This window comes from Phascolarctos cinereus, unplaced genomic scaffold, assembly GCF_003287225.1.
Source record: "Phascolarctos cinereus isolate Bilbo 61053 unplaced genomic scaffold, phaCin_HiC Scaffold_5;HRSCAF=322, whole genome shotgun sequence".
NCBI lineage: Eukaryota > Metazoa > Chordata > Mammalia > Diprotodontia > Phascolarctidae > Phascolarctos > Phascolarctos cinereus.
Window position 1 is genome coordinate 379,487,171 of NW_027555958.1, and position 14,606 is coordinate 379,501,776.

General features: G+C 45.2%; 1 protein-coding gene across 1 annotated transcript in view; it reads right to left on the reverse strand.

Annotated features, from left to right (window-relative positions):
- The window catches only part of PRELP (proline and arginine rich end leucine rich repeat protein), a 29,505-nt gene extending 15,541 nt beyond the window's left edge, over positions 1 to 13,964 (reverse strand). The window contains 1 exon segment of the mRNA XM_021002971.2: positions 13,818 to 13,964. The gene's annotated coding sequence lies outside the window, so the exon portion shown is untranslated.
- Positions 13,965 to 14,606: the final 642 nt, after the last annotated feature.

Genomic DNA, 14,606 nt, shown 5'->3' on the forward strand with positions numbered 1-14,606 from the left:
TACAACTGGTAGACACCTTAGAGATCATCCAGCTCAAAGGTTCTTAACTTGGGGTTCACGGACCCCCAATGGGCAAGTGGATAGATTCGGGACTCTGTGAACTTCAATGAGAAAAAAATGACATCTTTATCTTCACTAGCCTTTAGTTTCCTTCGTACTCCTGTGTATTTTATGTTACACATCTAAAAACCTTCTGGGAAGTCCATGACAATAGATTACTAAGGGGTTAGTGATGCAAAAAAAGGTGGACAAGGTGAACAACTTTCTTTTCCAGATGAGGCAGCTGAGACCTAGAGAACAGAAATGACTTTCTCAAGTCACCGCAGTGAGGTAGTAGCAGAAACAGGATTGGTCCTGAGTCTCCACATTACCAAGCTTTCGGGAGCTGCCTGGTAAAAAGGTACCACCGGAGTCGGACCATCCAGGGCAGCTCTGTGCTGCTCCTCCTGCTCACCCTCCCACTTGGCTCACACAGCCCCAGTCTTTGCCTGCAGCACACAGACTCAGAATTTCCCTCAGACATCGTGTTCTTTGGAAAAACAAACAGAAAGATGTGAGATAGAAAAGGCCCTTTCAATCTGTCTGACCTGGGATTGCTGCAATCCATCTCTACTAAGAAAAAAACAAAACGTGGGCTACCACAGCCAGAGAGACTGAAGGCAGATGTCAAGAACTTTCTGGCCATCAGCAGTGGGAGAACATTGGCATGGGAGACTGAGGGGAGGTGGAGAGTCTTACTCCACCAATGGGAGGCCCCTATCTGGGGTGGAGCAGCGCTGTCCGAAGTCAGAGAGAGGGGCAAGCTGACCCCTTGAGTTTTTTGCTAGACTGGAGATTCTGGGATTCCTACCCCTGCTTTCTACCCCTCCCCAACTACTGGGACTTTCCCAGGCGCCTCCTGAGGGTCACATTGCTGATAGGTTGTCAAATACTCTAAGTGAAAAGGAAGTCAGAGAGTTGATGTATGATGCCAATCAGAGAAATGAGGACGATTGTGTGTCTGAAGGACAGTGTCTTCTTCTTCATCATGGTATTTATCCTTATCAACTTGTACATTATATCCATCCACTGGAATGTAAGTGGAGGGACTGTTTTTTGTTTTGTCTCCATAATTTCAGAGCCAAGCCCAGCGCCTTGATCTGGGCTCCTTGGATTGAATTGGGTTTGTTTGCCATAGCATCAGTCCTTTCAGACTAGCCTACTGTGGGATGGGATGAGATTTACAAGCCCTCAGGTGGTGGGGGGCTTCCCCTGACTTTCCCTGGCAAGGGATTGCTGCACTACCTCTCCTCCAGGGCATTTTCCCTCCACTTTAAGCCCTGAAGTTGATCTGGAGCAGAACTTTGAGAAGCAGAGAGAAGAGCTAAAGGAAGGTGGCCAAATAGCATTCATTAGAAGAGGAGTAACAGAGGTGAAGGTTCTAGGAGCACTGGGAAGGTCTCAGGAGTGCTGGCTGCCTCACTACATAGGTGCTACAAGGAGGAGGGGCTGTGTTTCAAAGGCTAAGTGACCTAGGTTTGTCTCCCTTAGCACTGATGACATTCTTCTAACTATCCCAACAGGCCTGCCACCTCCATGCTCCCCCCCATACCACAGGGAAGACTTGTCTACAAACTCCTCCTTCCACTTTCCTGGGCCCTGGAGAACTTATTAATAGACCAGCACAGGATCCCTCCAGGAAGGGACCAACTGGGACACCTCAGCAAAATGGGTGGTAGAGCCAGGAATAGGTGTCTGCTCTTGGGGTCCAAACCTAGCCCCAAGAAGAGCTTACTTATGCAAGCGGACCAACCCTCTCCATCCCTCTCCATCACTCCCCACTCCACCCCTGCCCCTATGGCTGGTCTTCCAAGGCTGCTCACATACAGCGAACTGGCTCCCTCCACAAGATCGACCTCTGGGCTACTCAGTTCTGGTGGTGCTGCAGTGGTAGAGAAAGAAAGGGGCCCCACAGATGAGGGAAGAGAAGTGCTGCCAGCCCTCAGCGGGTTCCTGCCAGCTGGCAGCTGCATCCAAATGCCCAGACGACCCCCCAGAGAGCACCCGGTGGCTTCTGTCCAACTGATGGTGGGGAAATATCAAGAAGGATGAGGGCACTGGTAAAACAACAAGAACTTCTAACACTCACTCCCTCCTCTCCCCTTTCTGGGTTGAGAAGTTTTCCCAGCATCAATGAGGTGGCTGGAAAAGATATGAAGAACATCTCCCCAGTTACCTACCCTCAGCCCCATTCCATGCTCCACTCCCTTTTGCTTCTTTGCGCAGACACTGGAGCCTCTCTCCTCAGTAAGGAGTCCTTTTTCAAATCCAGATCTGACTCTCCTTCCTTGCTCCCCAATTGTTGTTATTATTCAGTCATTTTTCAGTTGTGTCCTACTCTTTGTGACCCCGTTTGGGGTTTTCTTGGCAAAGATACTGGAGCGTCTTGCCGTTTCCTTCTCCAGCTCATTTTGCAGATGAGGAAATTGAGGAAGCTAGGGTTAAGTGACTTGCCCGGGTCACACAGCTGGTAAGTATCTGAGGTCAGATTTTAACTCAAGAAGATGAATCTTCCTGATTCCAGGCCCAGCTCTTTCTCCACTGCACCACCTAGCTACTCCCCAAAAAGACTAATTCATTTTGCCAGATTTCTCAAATGCTTCCTCACCAGGCTGTGGTCCCTGAGAAGTCCCAGGGCACAGTGGAGAGCCTCTGCTATGCCTTGGTGAGCCACAGCCAACTCAGGTGTTTGGGAATTTGCTTTACTTGACTATGCACGTTTGTTACAAGGATTTCGTTTTTCTTTCTTTTTTTCTAGAGGGATAGATGGGGGAGGGAGAAGAAATAAGTGCCTGGTAATTGAAAAAAAAAATTTAAAGACCAAAGTGGGGGCAGAGATGTGTGAGTCCCCAGCTCATTCTTTGGGCATAGTGGTAACTGCTGACAGGACAATGTCCTTTTCCCAGAAAGCACCTCTTGCCTCTTTTTTCTCTTTCACCCCTTCCCTTCTCTTCCTCCCCTCTCCTTCCTCCACCTTCTCTCTGTCTCCTCTCTCAATCTCTCTTCTGTCTTCTCTCTGTCTTTCTTCCTTGTCCTCTCTCTCTCTCTGTCTCTGTCTCTGTCTGTCTGTCTCTCATCTGTCTGTTTCTGCCTCTATGTCTCACTGTCTTTTCTTCACTCCCCCTTCCATCTCTTCCCTCTCCCTCTCTCCTCTTTACTCTTATTTTCTCTCCTCGGCTTCATCCGGTCATGCTTTCTCCACCCCTTCTCTGTAGCACGCCTTCCAGCTGGTTCCAATCATAGGAAAGACTGGCCACTTGCAGAGTGACTACAGATATGCCCAGCTTCCAAGGCTAGAGTCACATCCTCTCACACCCCATAACCACGTGCGTTCACTCACCCTTCTCACATACATAAACACCCACATGTGCCCACATAGGCATGTATGCATTCTCCCACATACACATACATGTCCATGAACATATGCAACATGCCTAGGCAAGAGGGAGGAGGCTTGTTCTGGATTCCAAGATGATTCTTCAGCTTCTTTTAAAGTGCTTTCCCCCCAGGGCATCCCCAACATCCATGGCTACTTCCTTTCTTCTCCTCCATTCTCTTGCCCCCAAAGTTTTTCACTAATCTCTAGATATCAATCAAAGCATTAACTCTCTGTATGACTTTGGAGAGATCCCTCCATTTCCTTCTCTATAAAATGATGGGTTTGCACTAGAGGATTCCTCAGTCTCTTCTAGTTCTGGGTTCTGACTTACCAGCTGTGTGACTAGGAGGAGATCACTTAACCTCTCTGTGTCTACTTGTCAGGAACAGCTTGAGCTAGATAACTTCGAATGTTTCCTGCTAGCTCTAAATCTATCCCCCTATGAATACCTGCCATGTTAGGCTTAAATAAGATAAATGTACATAAGGTTCTCTGTAAACTTTAAAGCACCATTTAAATGTCAGTTATTATTGGTACAATTCTAAGACTATGGCAAAACATGGAGACATACACAAAATTGAACTGACTGCAACAGATGATACTTGGGAGGATTAGCTATGGTAGCTTCAGGATTTGGAGCTCTTAAGTGAAGTAATAAGAAAAGCAATGGATTGGGGATCAGGAAACCTGTGGGTTCTTGTCTCCCCTCTAGCATTAACCGACTATGTGACCTTGGGTCTGTTATTTCATCTCTGAAGGCCTAAAAGTTCCCTTCCAGCTCTGACAACCTCTCAGTAGCTCCTCATCTGACCAGTCCTAATATTGATTGGATGGCAAGGGTGGAAACTAGGAGGGGAATCCTAGGTCCATGTGTGGCCTTGGGACCTTGGGCAAGTGATTTCCTCTCTTTGGGTATCAATTTCCTTACTTCTAAGGAAAAGAGATTGGTAGGATTAATGCGGCTAAAGGTTGCATTAGTGCACGCATTTTTAATCTGGAGTCCATGAACTTGCTCTCAAAAATTTTTTTTTGGATAATTGCATTTCAATACAAATTTCCTTTGTAATCCTTTGTAGTTTATTTTATGCATTTGAAAATATTGTGAGAAGAAATCCATAGGCTTTACCAGATTGCCCAAGGGGCCCATTGCATGAAAAGGTTAAGAATTTAACCTTTTTGGATGGTAGGATACTGGACTCAGAGTCAGGAAAACTTGGATCCGAATTGTGCACCAGCTGCGCGACCTTGGGCAAATCACACAAACTCTCCGTGGTTCAATTCTCTCCTCTGTAAAATGACGGGGCTGCACCTGATGGCTTTGAAAGCCCCTTCCAACTGCAAATTGATGATCCTGAATCCACAATTCTATGTAAATCGCTGCCTCATTCAAAGCAAACCTTGAAATCCTTTCTTATCCCTCTGTCTAACGTCCAGAATCTTTCAGCCTTGCTGGTATCTGTCACATCTTCATCTCAGTTTTGAGGCAGAAGAGAGACCAGCACTTCACCTAAAGCCCAGCACCAGTCTGGATGGAGGTTTTCATTACCCTTGCATCTAATGGACCACAGCCCAGCGCTACTGAACTATTGGACCCCCTTACAGAATTACAGAATCTCCAAGTTGGATGAGACCTCAGAACTCATCTGATCTAACCCACCCCTAAAGAAGAATTCTTCTGACAAAAGCCGAAAAGCCTTCAACCACCCTCTACTTAAAGACCTCCTCTGAATGGAAACCCACAGCCTGCCAAGACAGCCCGTTCCACATTTGGAGAGCCCTCCTTGTTATCGGCCTCTGCAACCTTCTACTCATTCCTTCTAGTTCTACTTTCTGGGGCCAAGTAGAAAAGTCTATTCCCTTCTTCCATAGGATAACCCTTGAAATACACGTCCTCCCTGAGTCTTCTCACTACGAATCTTTAACCACGCAGCAGGTGGGTCCTTCAAAGCTTTATGTCAACACCATGGTATCTCAGCTATCTCTTCCTAGCAATGCCACCGGTCTTTGCCAGCCTCTAGGGTATTTAGATGGTGCCCCAGATTTTCCCTGGCCAGGGCCCTTTCTTTATAATCCTTTTCTTTCTGTCTCCACACTCCAGGGGGTTCCTAGGTCCCTCTGAGCTAATGCGATGCCTCACAGAGGGAAAAGCTGTTCTTAACCACAGGAACCTAAGAGCTTATCCTCTCCCCTTCTCCCATTCCCTCAGGCCCCATTAGGCCCATTATTTCTGTTGATTTTGCTCAGGACAAACTGCTCCCTCCTGAGGCTTTTGTGACAAGTCACCGCCCCTACCTCCCCCAGCTTGGCTCTGGAAGGGGAATATCTGACAGTACAGACATTGCTGAGGCAATGGCAGCTTAACATCATAAGCCTCGGATGCTAACGAGAGGTCCCTGCCGACCAGAAGCCCTCGCCCTAGGACCGAAAGCCCCTGTTTGTGTTTCCTGGTCAGGGGTTCTTGGCTTAGGATCCATTGGTAGATTTCAGGAGGTCTATGAACTTGGATGGGGAAAAAAAGCACGTCTATAGCAATAGAATTGATTTTTCTTTGTAATCCTATATATTTTATTTATTCATTTAAAAGCTTTATTATGAATCGGGGTCTATAGGCTTCACCAGACTGCCCAAGGGTTTGGTCCATGCAAAAAATGGTTAAGAACCTCTGGTCCAGAGGATAAGCTTTTGGAGACCATGAGCAAGTCTTTTTTTTTTTCCCTTGGGGTCCTACCCTGTGCACCCTACAGGGCTCTGCATACATTAAATGATCAATAGATGCCTGTAGATTACTTACTGTCATTTTTTTTTTCATCAGACCCAATTCATTGAGCGTTGGTTTTGTTGTGTGTTTTCATTTAGCAGCTTTTATAGCTGCTTTCACCCTCCCAATTCAAATCAATCAACATTTAACAAGCTCCTATCTGAGCAACGGCCAGGTGTCAGAGATTACAAAAATTACAAAACAGCACAATTCCTGCCCTCAAGGGACTTAGGATCTAATGGGGACTTGGGAGATAGGTAGGGATAGGACAAGCATGCAGTGAGGAGAGTGGAAAAGAAACGGACCAAGAGCTTTAGGAAAATTTAAAGAGAAAAGAATCCACTTTCAGCGGGACTGGTCAGGGTAGACTTCACGGCATAGACAATGTATGAGCTAGGTTTTAAAGGATAAGAAAGATTTCAGTGGAGTATCTTACAGACAGTAAAGTATTTATTGAACAGACAAACCTGAACCTGTCACTTCAATAGCTACTAAAACATCCTCAGTGGCTTTGTCTTGCCTATATAATGAACTTTAGCCTCTTAATCTGACATTCGATGACTCCCTCAGTATGCTTCCAGCCTTTTTTTCTATGCTTTGAAGTACCTTCCTCCCTCTCTGATTAGATGGGTACTCCCAGAAACTCCATTTCAGGAGAGTATCCAGGCAAACCAGAATATTCAGGTGCAGCTAGGTAGTTGAGTATCAGCCCTGCAGTCAGGAGGACCTGAGTTCAAATTCGGCCCTAGACACTTATTAGCTGTGTGATCCTGGGCAAGTCACTTAATCCTGTTTGCCTCAGTTCCTCATCTATAAAATGAGATAAAAAAGGAAATGGCAAACCACTTTAGTATCATTTTCCATGAAAACCCCAAATGCAGTCATGAAGAATAGGACATGGGGCAGCTAGGTGATACAGTAGATAGAGAGGCCCACCTAGAGTAAGAAGGATCTGAGTTCAAACTCAGCCCTAGACACTTACTTGCTATGTGATCCTGGGCAAGTCAAGTAATCCTGTTTGCCTCAGTTTCCTTGCCTGTAAAATAAGCTGGAGAAGGAAATGGCCAACCACTCAAGTGTCATTTGCCATAAAAGCCCCATATGGGGTCATGAAGCATCAGGATTGACTAGGTAACAACATCCCAGGCAAACCACGTCCCATCCTGGCTTGTCTCTGGACTTTCCCTACCATCCCCCACCCCTCCCCTTTTTACATGTGGTCTCCCCCATTAGAAGGTAAGCTTCTTGAGGGCAGGTGCTGTATTTCTTTCTTCTCATATTTGTATTCCCAGCACTTGACAGTATCTGTTACACTGTAATCACTTAACAAATGCTTTTTGGCTTGGCTCAACTCTCAGCCTTATTTTACATTCTTCCCCTTTCCCTAATCCATCATGCAGCCAGACTGGACTGCTAGCCGTTCCTTTTTCTCCCCCTTCATTCTCCCATCTCTCTGCATCTGTGCAGATGATTCTCCCTACCTGAAACACATTCCCTATTCTCCATTTATTGAAACCTTTCATGCTCAGTTCAATGTCACTTCTACCACAAAATCTTCCGTTTCCCTAGCTCAGGAAATCTTAACCCTCTTTGCGTCAGTCGACAAGTACTTAGCTTATTTTGTTCCGTGTCCGATGAAACTCATGGACTCCTCAGAATAATATTTGTTGCCTATGTTCGTAATTGAAAGAAATGCTAAATTTCCATTAGAGATTAGAGGAAAATAAAGCTGTAGTTCTTTTTTCAAATCTAAGGAAACAGATCCCCATCTTCGGACCCCAGGTAAAGAACCCTTGAGCTGAAAGTGACCTCTACCTCCTCAAATTTTCCTACCCCACCTTGTCTGTCATCTTTGCCCCATCATAACCTACTCACTATTATGTATTTCTATTTGCATACATTCAATTTGATTGTAAGCTCCTTGAAAATATGCACTAAGTGGATGTTTGTGGAAAGAAAGGGCACCTTCCGGGTTCACACTAACCTCATAAAAGAAGTTTGCAGAGAGATCTTTCAAACTCAATGCCAGCTAGACAGCTAGATGACACAGTGGTTAGGGCATTGGGCCCCTAGTCAGGAAGAGCTGAATTCAAATATGGCTCCAGACACTTACTAGCTCTGTCACCCTGGGCAAGTCATTTAATCTCTGCCTTAGTTTCCTCATCTGTAAAACAGAATTAACAATAATAGCACCTACGTCTCAGGGTTTTTTCAAGGATCAAATGAAATCATATTTGTGAAACACTTAGCAAAGTTTCTAACACATAATAGGTGTTTGACAAATATTTAACCCTTTCCCTTTAGAGAGTTCCTGCATCCAACGCTTTGGGATGGGGGGAACCTCTTTCCTCCTTTACCTTGTCTGGCTGCTTGGGTCAGGGCTAGGGTGACAGGGTTTGGATTAAGGTTCAGGTTGAGGGATGTAGTTTCTTATCTGTTTTGAAGGCAGCATGGTAGGAAGAGCAATAGTCTTGAAGTCCGAAGACCAGTGTCTGAGGCTAAGTCCTAACACTTATGGATATACTTAAGACTTAAGGCAAGTTGCTTAACTCTGGGCTCTAATTTTCTTGATGCTGAAGCATCATAGGATCAAAGAGTCATAGAAGTATATCTGGAGCTGGGAGGGACCTTAGAGGAAGTGACTTGCCCAAGGTGACCCTTGTACTAAGCATCAATGTGAACTCTTGGATTCCAGTTGAGTGGGCTTTAGGTTGGGACTGGAATTTGACCTTGCTTTTGGCATTAGTATTGAGGTTATGGTTTGAGTTAATGTTGAGGCTGGCATTAGTATTGGAATCCAGTCTGGGCTGCTGAAATTGAGGTTAGTACAGGGGTTAAGGCTATCTTTATACCATGTTGTTTATTCATACGTCTGAACATAACTTATATCACTGTCAAGTTAAAATCTGTCTACAACACGTTGCTTAACACACCCAGCTCCTCTCTGGTGGAGAATGGCCAGCTTCTCTCCATCCAGGAAGCCTGCCCCAGAGGAAATCTGAATGACCTTTTGCCTCTCTTTTCAGTCTGAGCCTCTATTCCAAGCCTAATTGCCCAAATATGTATAGATCCACCCTGGTCCTTTCACCCTCTTTTCTAAAGTAACCGTGAGAAAGAATGTTTGGCAAGATGGACGGTTTTTTTGACTATCTCTGAGGTCCATTCTTCTAGTCAGCCTATGGCAATCAGCCTCTAGCATCAATGGCCCCCCCCCTTCATTTTTCCATCCCACCCCAATCATAAGACTACAGAATTTTAGAATTGAAGGGACCTCAGTGACCATATAGTCCAATCCCAAAGATCCCCCAAAAGAATCCCAACTATAATGTACTAGACATGCAATTATCTGATATATCACTCTCTGATTTAATAAATGTGGCCCAGAACTGAATACAGCCCTTTAGGTGAAGTCTGCTGTCCACCTACGCCTTCCCTACCTTATACTTGTGAAACTGATTTTTTGCACCCAAATGTAAGAGACTTTACATTCACCTCTATTGAATTTCATCATCAGGACTCCAGCCTACCATGATTCTCTGGATTATGTCATCTAATGTGTTAGCTATCCCTCCCAGTTTTGTGTCATTTGCATATTTGATGAGTGTGCCGTCTTTGTCTTTATCCATCAGCCTAGTATGATGTTGTTGATTTGTTTCAGTCATGTCTGACTCTCCAGGACCCCATTAGGGGTTTTTCTTGGCAAAGATACTGGAATGGTTTGGCTTTTCCTTCTCCAGCTCATTTGACAGATGAGGAATTGAGGCAAACAGAGTTTGCCCAGGGCCACACAGCTAGTGAGTGTTGGAGGCTGGATTTGAACTCAGGTCCTCCTGACTGCAGGACTGGCACTCTATCCACCTAATTGCCCAGAACTGGGACAGTGAAGAAGGATCTGGTCTGGAGGCCACAGTGAATATGACCTGTTCTTTGATGTGACTTTGCTATCATTCCACTAGTAAAACAAATTCAAGTGAATCTAAACTTAATCCTATAGAATGTAAAATACTTGAGGAATTAATTTTTCATTTTGTCTTCTTGGAGTCAGGAAGATCTGAGTTCAAGTGTGACCTCAGGTACTCACTCACTGTGTGCAAGCCACTGCATCTCTGTCTGCCTTGGTTTCCTTGACTACATAATACTAACATCTCTCCTCTGTCAGGATTGAAGGAGATAACAGTTGTAAAGGGCTTAGTACAGTGCCTTACACATAGTAGGCACATAATAAATGCTTATTTTCTGCTTCACTTCTTTGTATCCCTAGCACAATGCCTTGCACATAGAGGGTGCTGAATAGTGGCTTATTGAATTGGATTGGACATATTTACTCCCAACTAAATGAGACAGCATGGTTCAATGGAAAGACCATTAGCTTGGAAAGCATGAGGCCTGGGTTCCAGTATTAGTTTCAATACTATGCAGCTATGTGACTCTGGACCCCTTTCTGGGTCTCAGTTTATCATTCTGTAAAATGAAGAGTTAGTCTACAGTGTCTCTGATACCTTTTTCAAACTCAAAATCTTATCAGTCTATAACCCCTTGGCAACGCAATCACCTCCTGCAGTTCCTGTGGCTTCATCAGTTTTTTTAAAAATGGGGCTAATGCTTTCCCTACCCACCCCTTGTTACTGTGACTCAAATGAGACTAGAGCCCTGAATATGTGTTGCAGAGTAAAAAATACGCCATCAATGCACGTGACCCTGGACTTTCTGTCTCCTGCGCCAGCCAGAGAGAATTGTAAACAGGATCGAGTTGGCTTTGGAGCTGTGGCATAGGACCAAAAGCAAGTTTTTCATGTGAAGAGATGGAGGAGATGGGGAGAAGCTTTGGAGATGGTCATTTGAGCACTTAGCCACCTAACATTTTCTCTAAGGGTTATTTTTTCCCTCCCTGGTCAAGCTGCTCCTAAGAGCGAGACACTCCTTCCTATCTGTCAGTCCCTCCAGGACTTCCCCCCTTCCGTCTTCCCATCCCCCCAGAGTTCAAGGCTACAGAGAAGATTGTGAAAACCCAAAAGAATTTGGCAAAAGATTCCAAAGCACTAATTCTTTGGATTCTTTTTCTCATGGGTGGTTATTATTATGATCTAGTCGTTAATACTATTGTTAGTAATAGCAACCTGTTACATTGGTGCAGCACTTCTTATTTTCAAAGCACTTTCACACATAATTTCATTTGATTCTTATGACCACCCAGGGAGGTAGGACTTCATTATTCTCATGTTACAGATTAGGACACAGAGGCTCAGAGATGTTAAGAATTTCCCCAAGGTCACACGACTAAAGTAGGATGAGAAACTAGATCTTCTGTCTCCTAGTCTAATACCATTTCTTGAATACTACTAATATTTAAAGGACAGTCTTATCCTACAGCAATGGAATAAATACCTCTTTCAAGGTCCCTCCCAATCCATTTTTTCACCAGAGTCCCCCTTCTCTGATCTCTGCCATCATTGGTATATTCGATACCATTTTATGCCTCTTTTTAAGGATCTTCTTTTCTCCCATCCCCACCCCCATTTAGCATAGCATTGTTGGATTCCCTTGGTCACTCCCATGGGCATGAACATGTCATGAATGCTAAAGATATGGTGCTCAATATGCCACCATCTGCAGATTACAAGGACCCTTCTGTGCAGCTGTGTAACAGCAGGGGTGAAACTGGAGGAGAAGGGATGGGACCACTTTGTGTTCTCAATCCCCTGGGGGCTGAGGGAGGCAAGATTGGCAAGTGTGAGGGAAAACAAGTTCTTTGGAGCTAAATTAGGAGGGCTTCCTTGCTTACTGTGCCTAAGCAACTGGGTGTCAATGCCTGAGCGCAGCTGGGCAAGGAAGCATGTGGCAAATGCTAGCTTTCTCCTCTAGCTGCAGCCCACCAACCATGGAATCAATTCTCCTCTCCTCCTCTCAAAGAATGGAAATGAGCCCCATTCTGAAGGGTTGCCTGCACTGTTCCCTTCTCAAAAGATCCCCATTTAAGATACCTCAAGTGGCCCAACCTCTAAAAGTTCCAGAAAATGTGTAGCTATAATCTGTCATTTTCAAAGCACTGTATTTGGAACCAGGGAACTTGCATTCAAATCTCATCTCTAATATGAGTTGCTGTGAGCAGGTGACTACTTTTCTTGGCCTGGGTTTTCTCACCTCAATGTGCCTCTGTAATGTGCTTCAGCGTTTCCTCATCAGTAAATGAGGAGGTTGGATGAAATAGCCTATAGGGTCTCTTCCAGCTCTGTGATTCCAGAAATCTGAAATAGCTTCTAAATCCATGAAACCATGATACTAATTAAGGCCAGGGGAGAGGGAAACCACTCTTTCGGGGAAGCACCTTCATCAGTTACTCTCCTCTCTGCCTGGTATCTTATTTTCCTACCTTGAGATTTTCTCACTAACCTAGCCCAATAGAGAAGTCAAAAAAGAGTTCGGGGGGTGGGGGTGGGGGTGGGTGGTAGTAACCAATACTACCTTTTCTGGTTACCAGGCAAGAAAAGGTTAATCCCTCCTCTGAGCTGGAAATAAGGAAATTCAGGAGTGAGCCATGCCTTGGAATTCATACCACTTTCTTTTCTCACAGAATAAAAGTGGTTTGGAGAAGAGAGGCAGGTAAAGTCAAGGCTGATTGCAAGAAACTGTAAAGGTTCAGAGTGCTTTCTTTCCTTCCTCCTCTCTAGTCAAACACCCTGCTCATCTCCTCCCAGCTCAGCCTACCCTGTAAGACTCCCCAACTTTCTTCTCTGTCCTGAGGTTTCAGTGGAAAGGTTCCCTTCCCTCTCTTTCTTTTGCTTTTACAGCTTAGGAGGCGTTTGTGAGAGCCTGAGACAAACGCAGAGAATGTGGGGGTGTGTGTGTGCGTGAGTGAGAGAGACTCTGTGTGTGTATGTGTGTGTGTGTGTGTGTGTGTGTGTGTGTGTGTGTGTGTGTGTGTGTGTGTGTGGTATAGAGCCCGGTTCGGTGCATCAGGAGGAATCAAAGGGCCAAAGTGCTTATACAGGACACATATGACTTTTTGTGTACTTGTGTGGGTGCAGATGAAAGTATAGCCTCTGTGTGTGTGTGTGTGTGTGTGTGTGTGTGTGTGTGTGTGTGTGGTATAGAGCCCAGTTTGGTGCATCAGGAGGAATCAAAGGGCCAAAGTGGTTATACAGGACACATATGACTTTTTGTGTACTTGTGTGGGTGCAGATGACAGTATAGCCTCTGTGTGTGTGTGTGTGTGTGTGTGTGTGACAACGTGCGAAAGGTGTGGGGAAGCAGGTTCTCTAGCCATGTTTCTATGGAAACACCTAATTTGTAGAAATATTACATGGAGCTCTGAGCTTCACAGAAAACATCTGTGCCAAGAAAGTTTTACTTTTGAAACAAATAGCTTATTGTAGGGGGAGGAGGGAGAAAAGAGGAGGAGGAAGAGAATTGGGAAGGGGGGTAATGAGGGAAACTAAACTTTGAGATAATATAGAGAAAGAAAGAGAAAAGGAGAGAAGGGGAAGGGATGAAGGCAGGATGGAAAGGAGGAAGCAGGGAAGAGAAAAGAAGATAGAGACTGTATCAGCTTAGGTTACCAAGTTGGAAAGATCAAGAAGAAATTTGCTAGAGGGGAGATTGATGCATATCTTGTTCCCTCTTTCCCCACCTGTTGGGCCTTACCTGTGCACACCCGCCCTTCCTTTTAGCTCTGTGTATAAATCCCAGGAAAGTGTCTCTCTCCTCCTCTTCCTCCCCCACCCTTCAGCGGAGCTCGGAGCGGTGAGCCTGACTGCTCCAACTTCTGGTCTCTGCGTGTGTTTGCCCTGTTTCTATTCCTCTAGATCCTATTGGGGAGGGGAGGGGGTGGGAAGAAGGGAGGGAGGAAAGGAGAGAGGGAGGGAAGGATGGAAGAAGGGAGGGAGGGAGGGATCTAGGAAATGGGGGGAATAACAACAATAAAGTCTTTATTTGGCAGCCAAAACTCCCAAAGAATTAATCCTCACACATCGTGCCTTCTAACGGACTCAAATTTAATAACATTTCCTTCTGCTGCAGCCGGTTCTGGAGAAACCCTACATGGTCCATGTTTTGAAAACAAACTAAGTTGCAAAAAAGAAAGAAGCATGCAAAGAAACCTCACCCATAGGCTGGGCAAGAACATGAGCAGAACAGCCGGGTCCTCAGCCAGACTCATTCTGATTCAAAGAATTGCTTTCTTTTTGGTCAGCCCAAGGCAACAGAGCTTTTCAAGTGTCCTCTGAACAGGGCTCACAGTTGCTGTCATGTTCCTGAAGAGGTGACAGGATAGACTAAATAAATAGCAGTTAAGAAATAGTGTACTGACATCACGCCATTTGACAGGGGGAGACTTTGTGACCCAGAGAGAGGTCATACAGCAAGAACAGGGTTCTTAACTCCTCATCTTGAAGTCCAAGTGGACGCTTTCTCTGTCAACCAAGATTTCTGCAC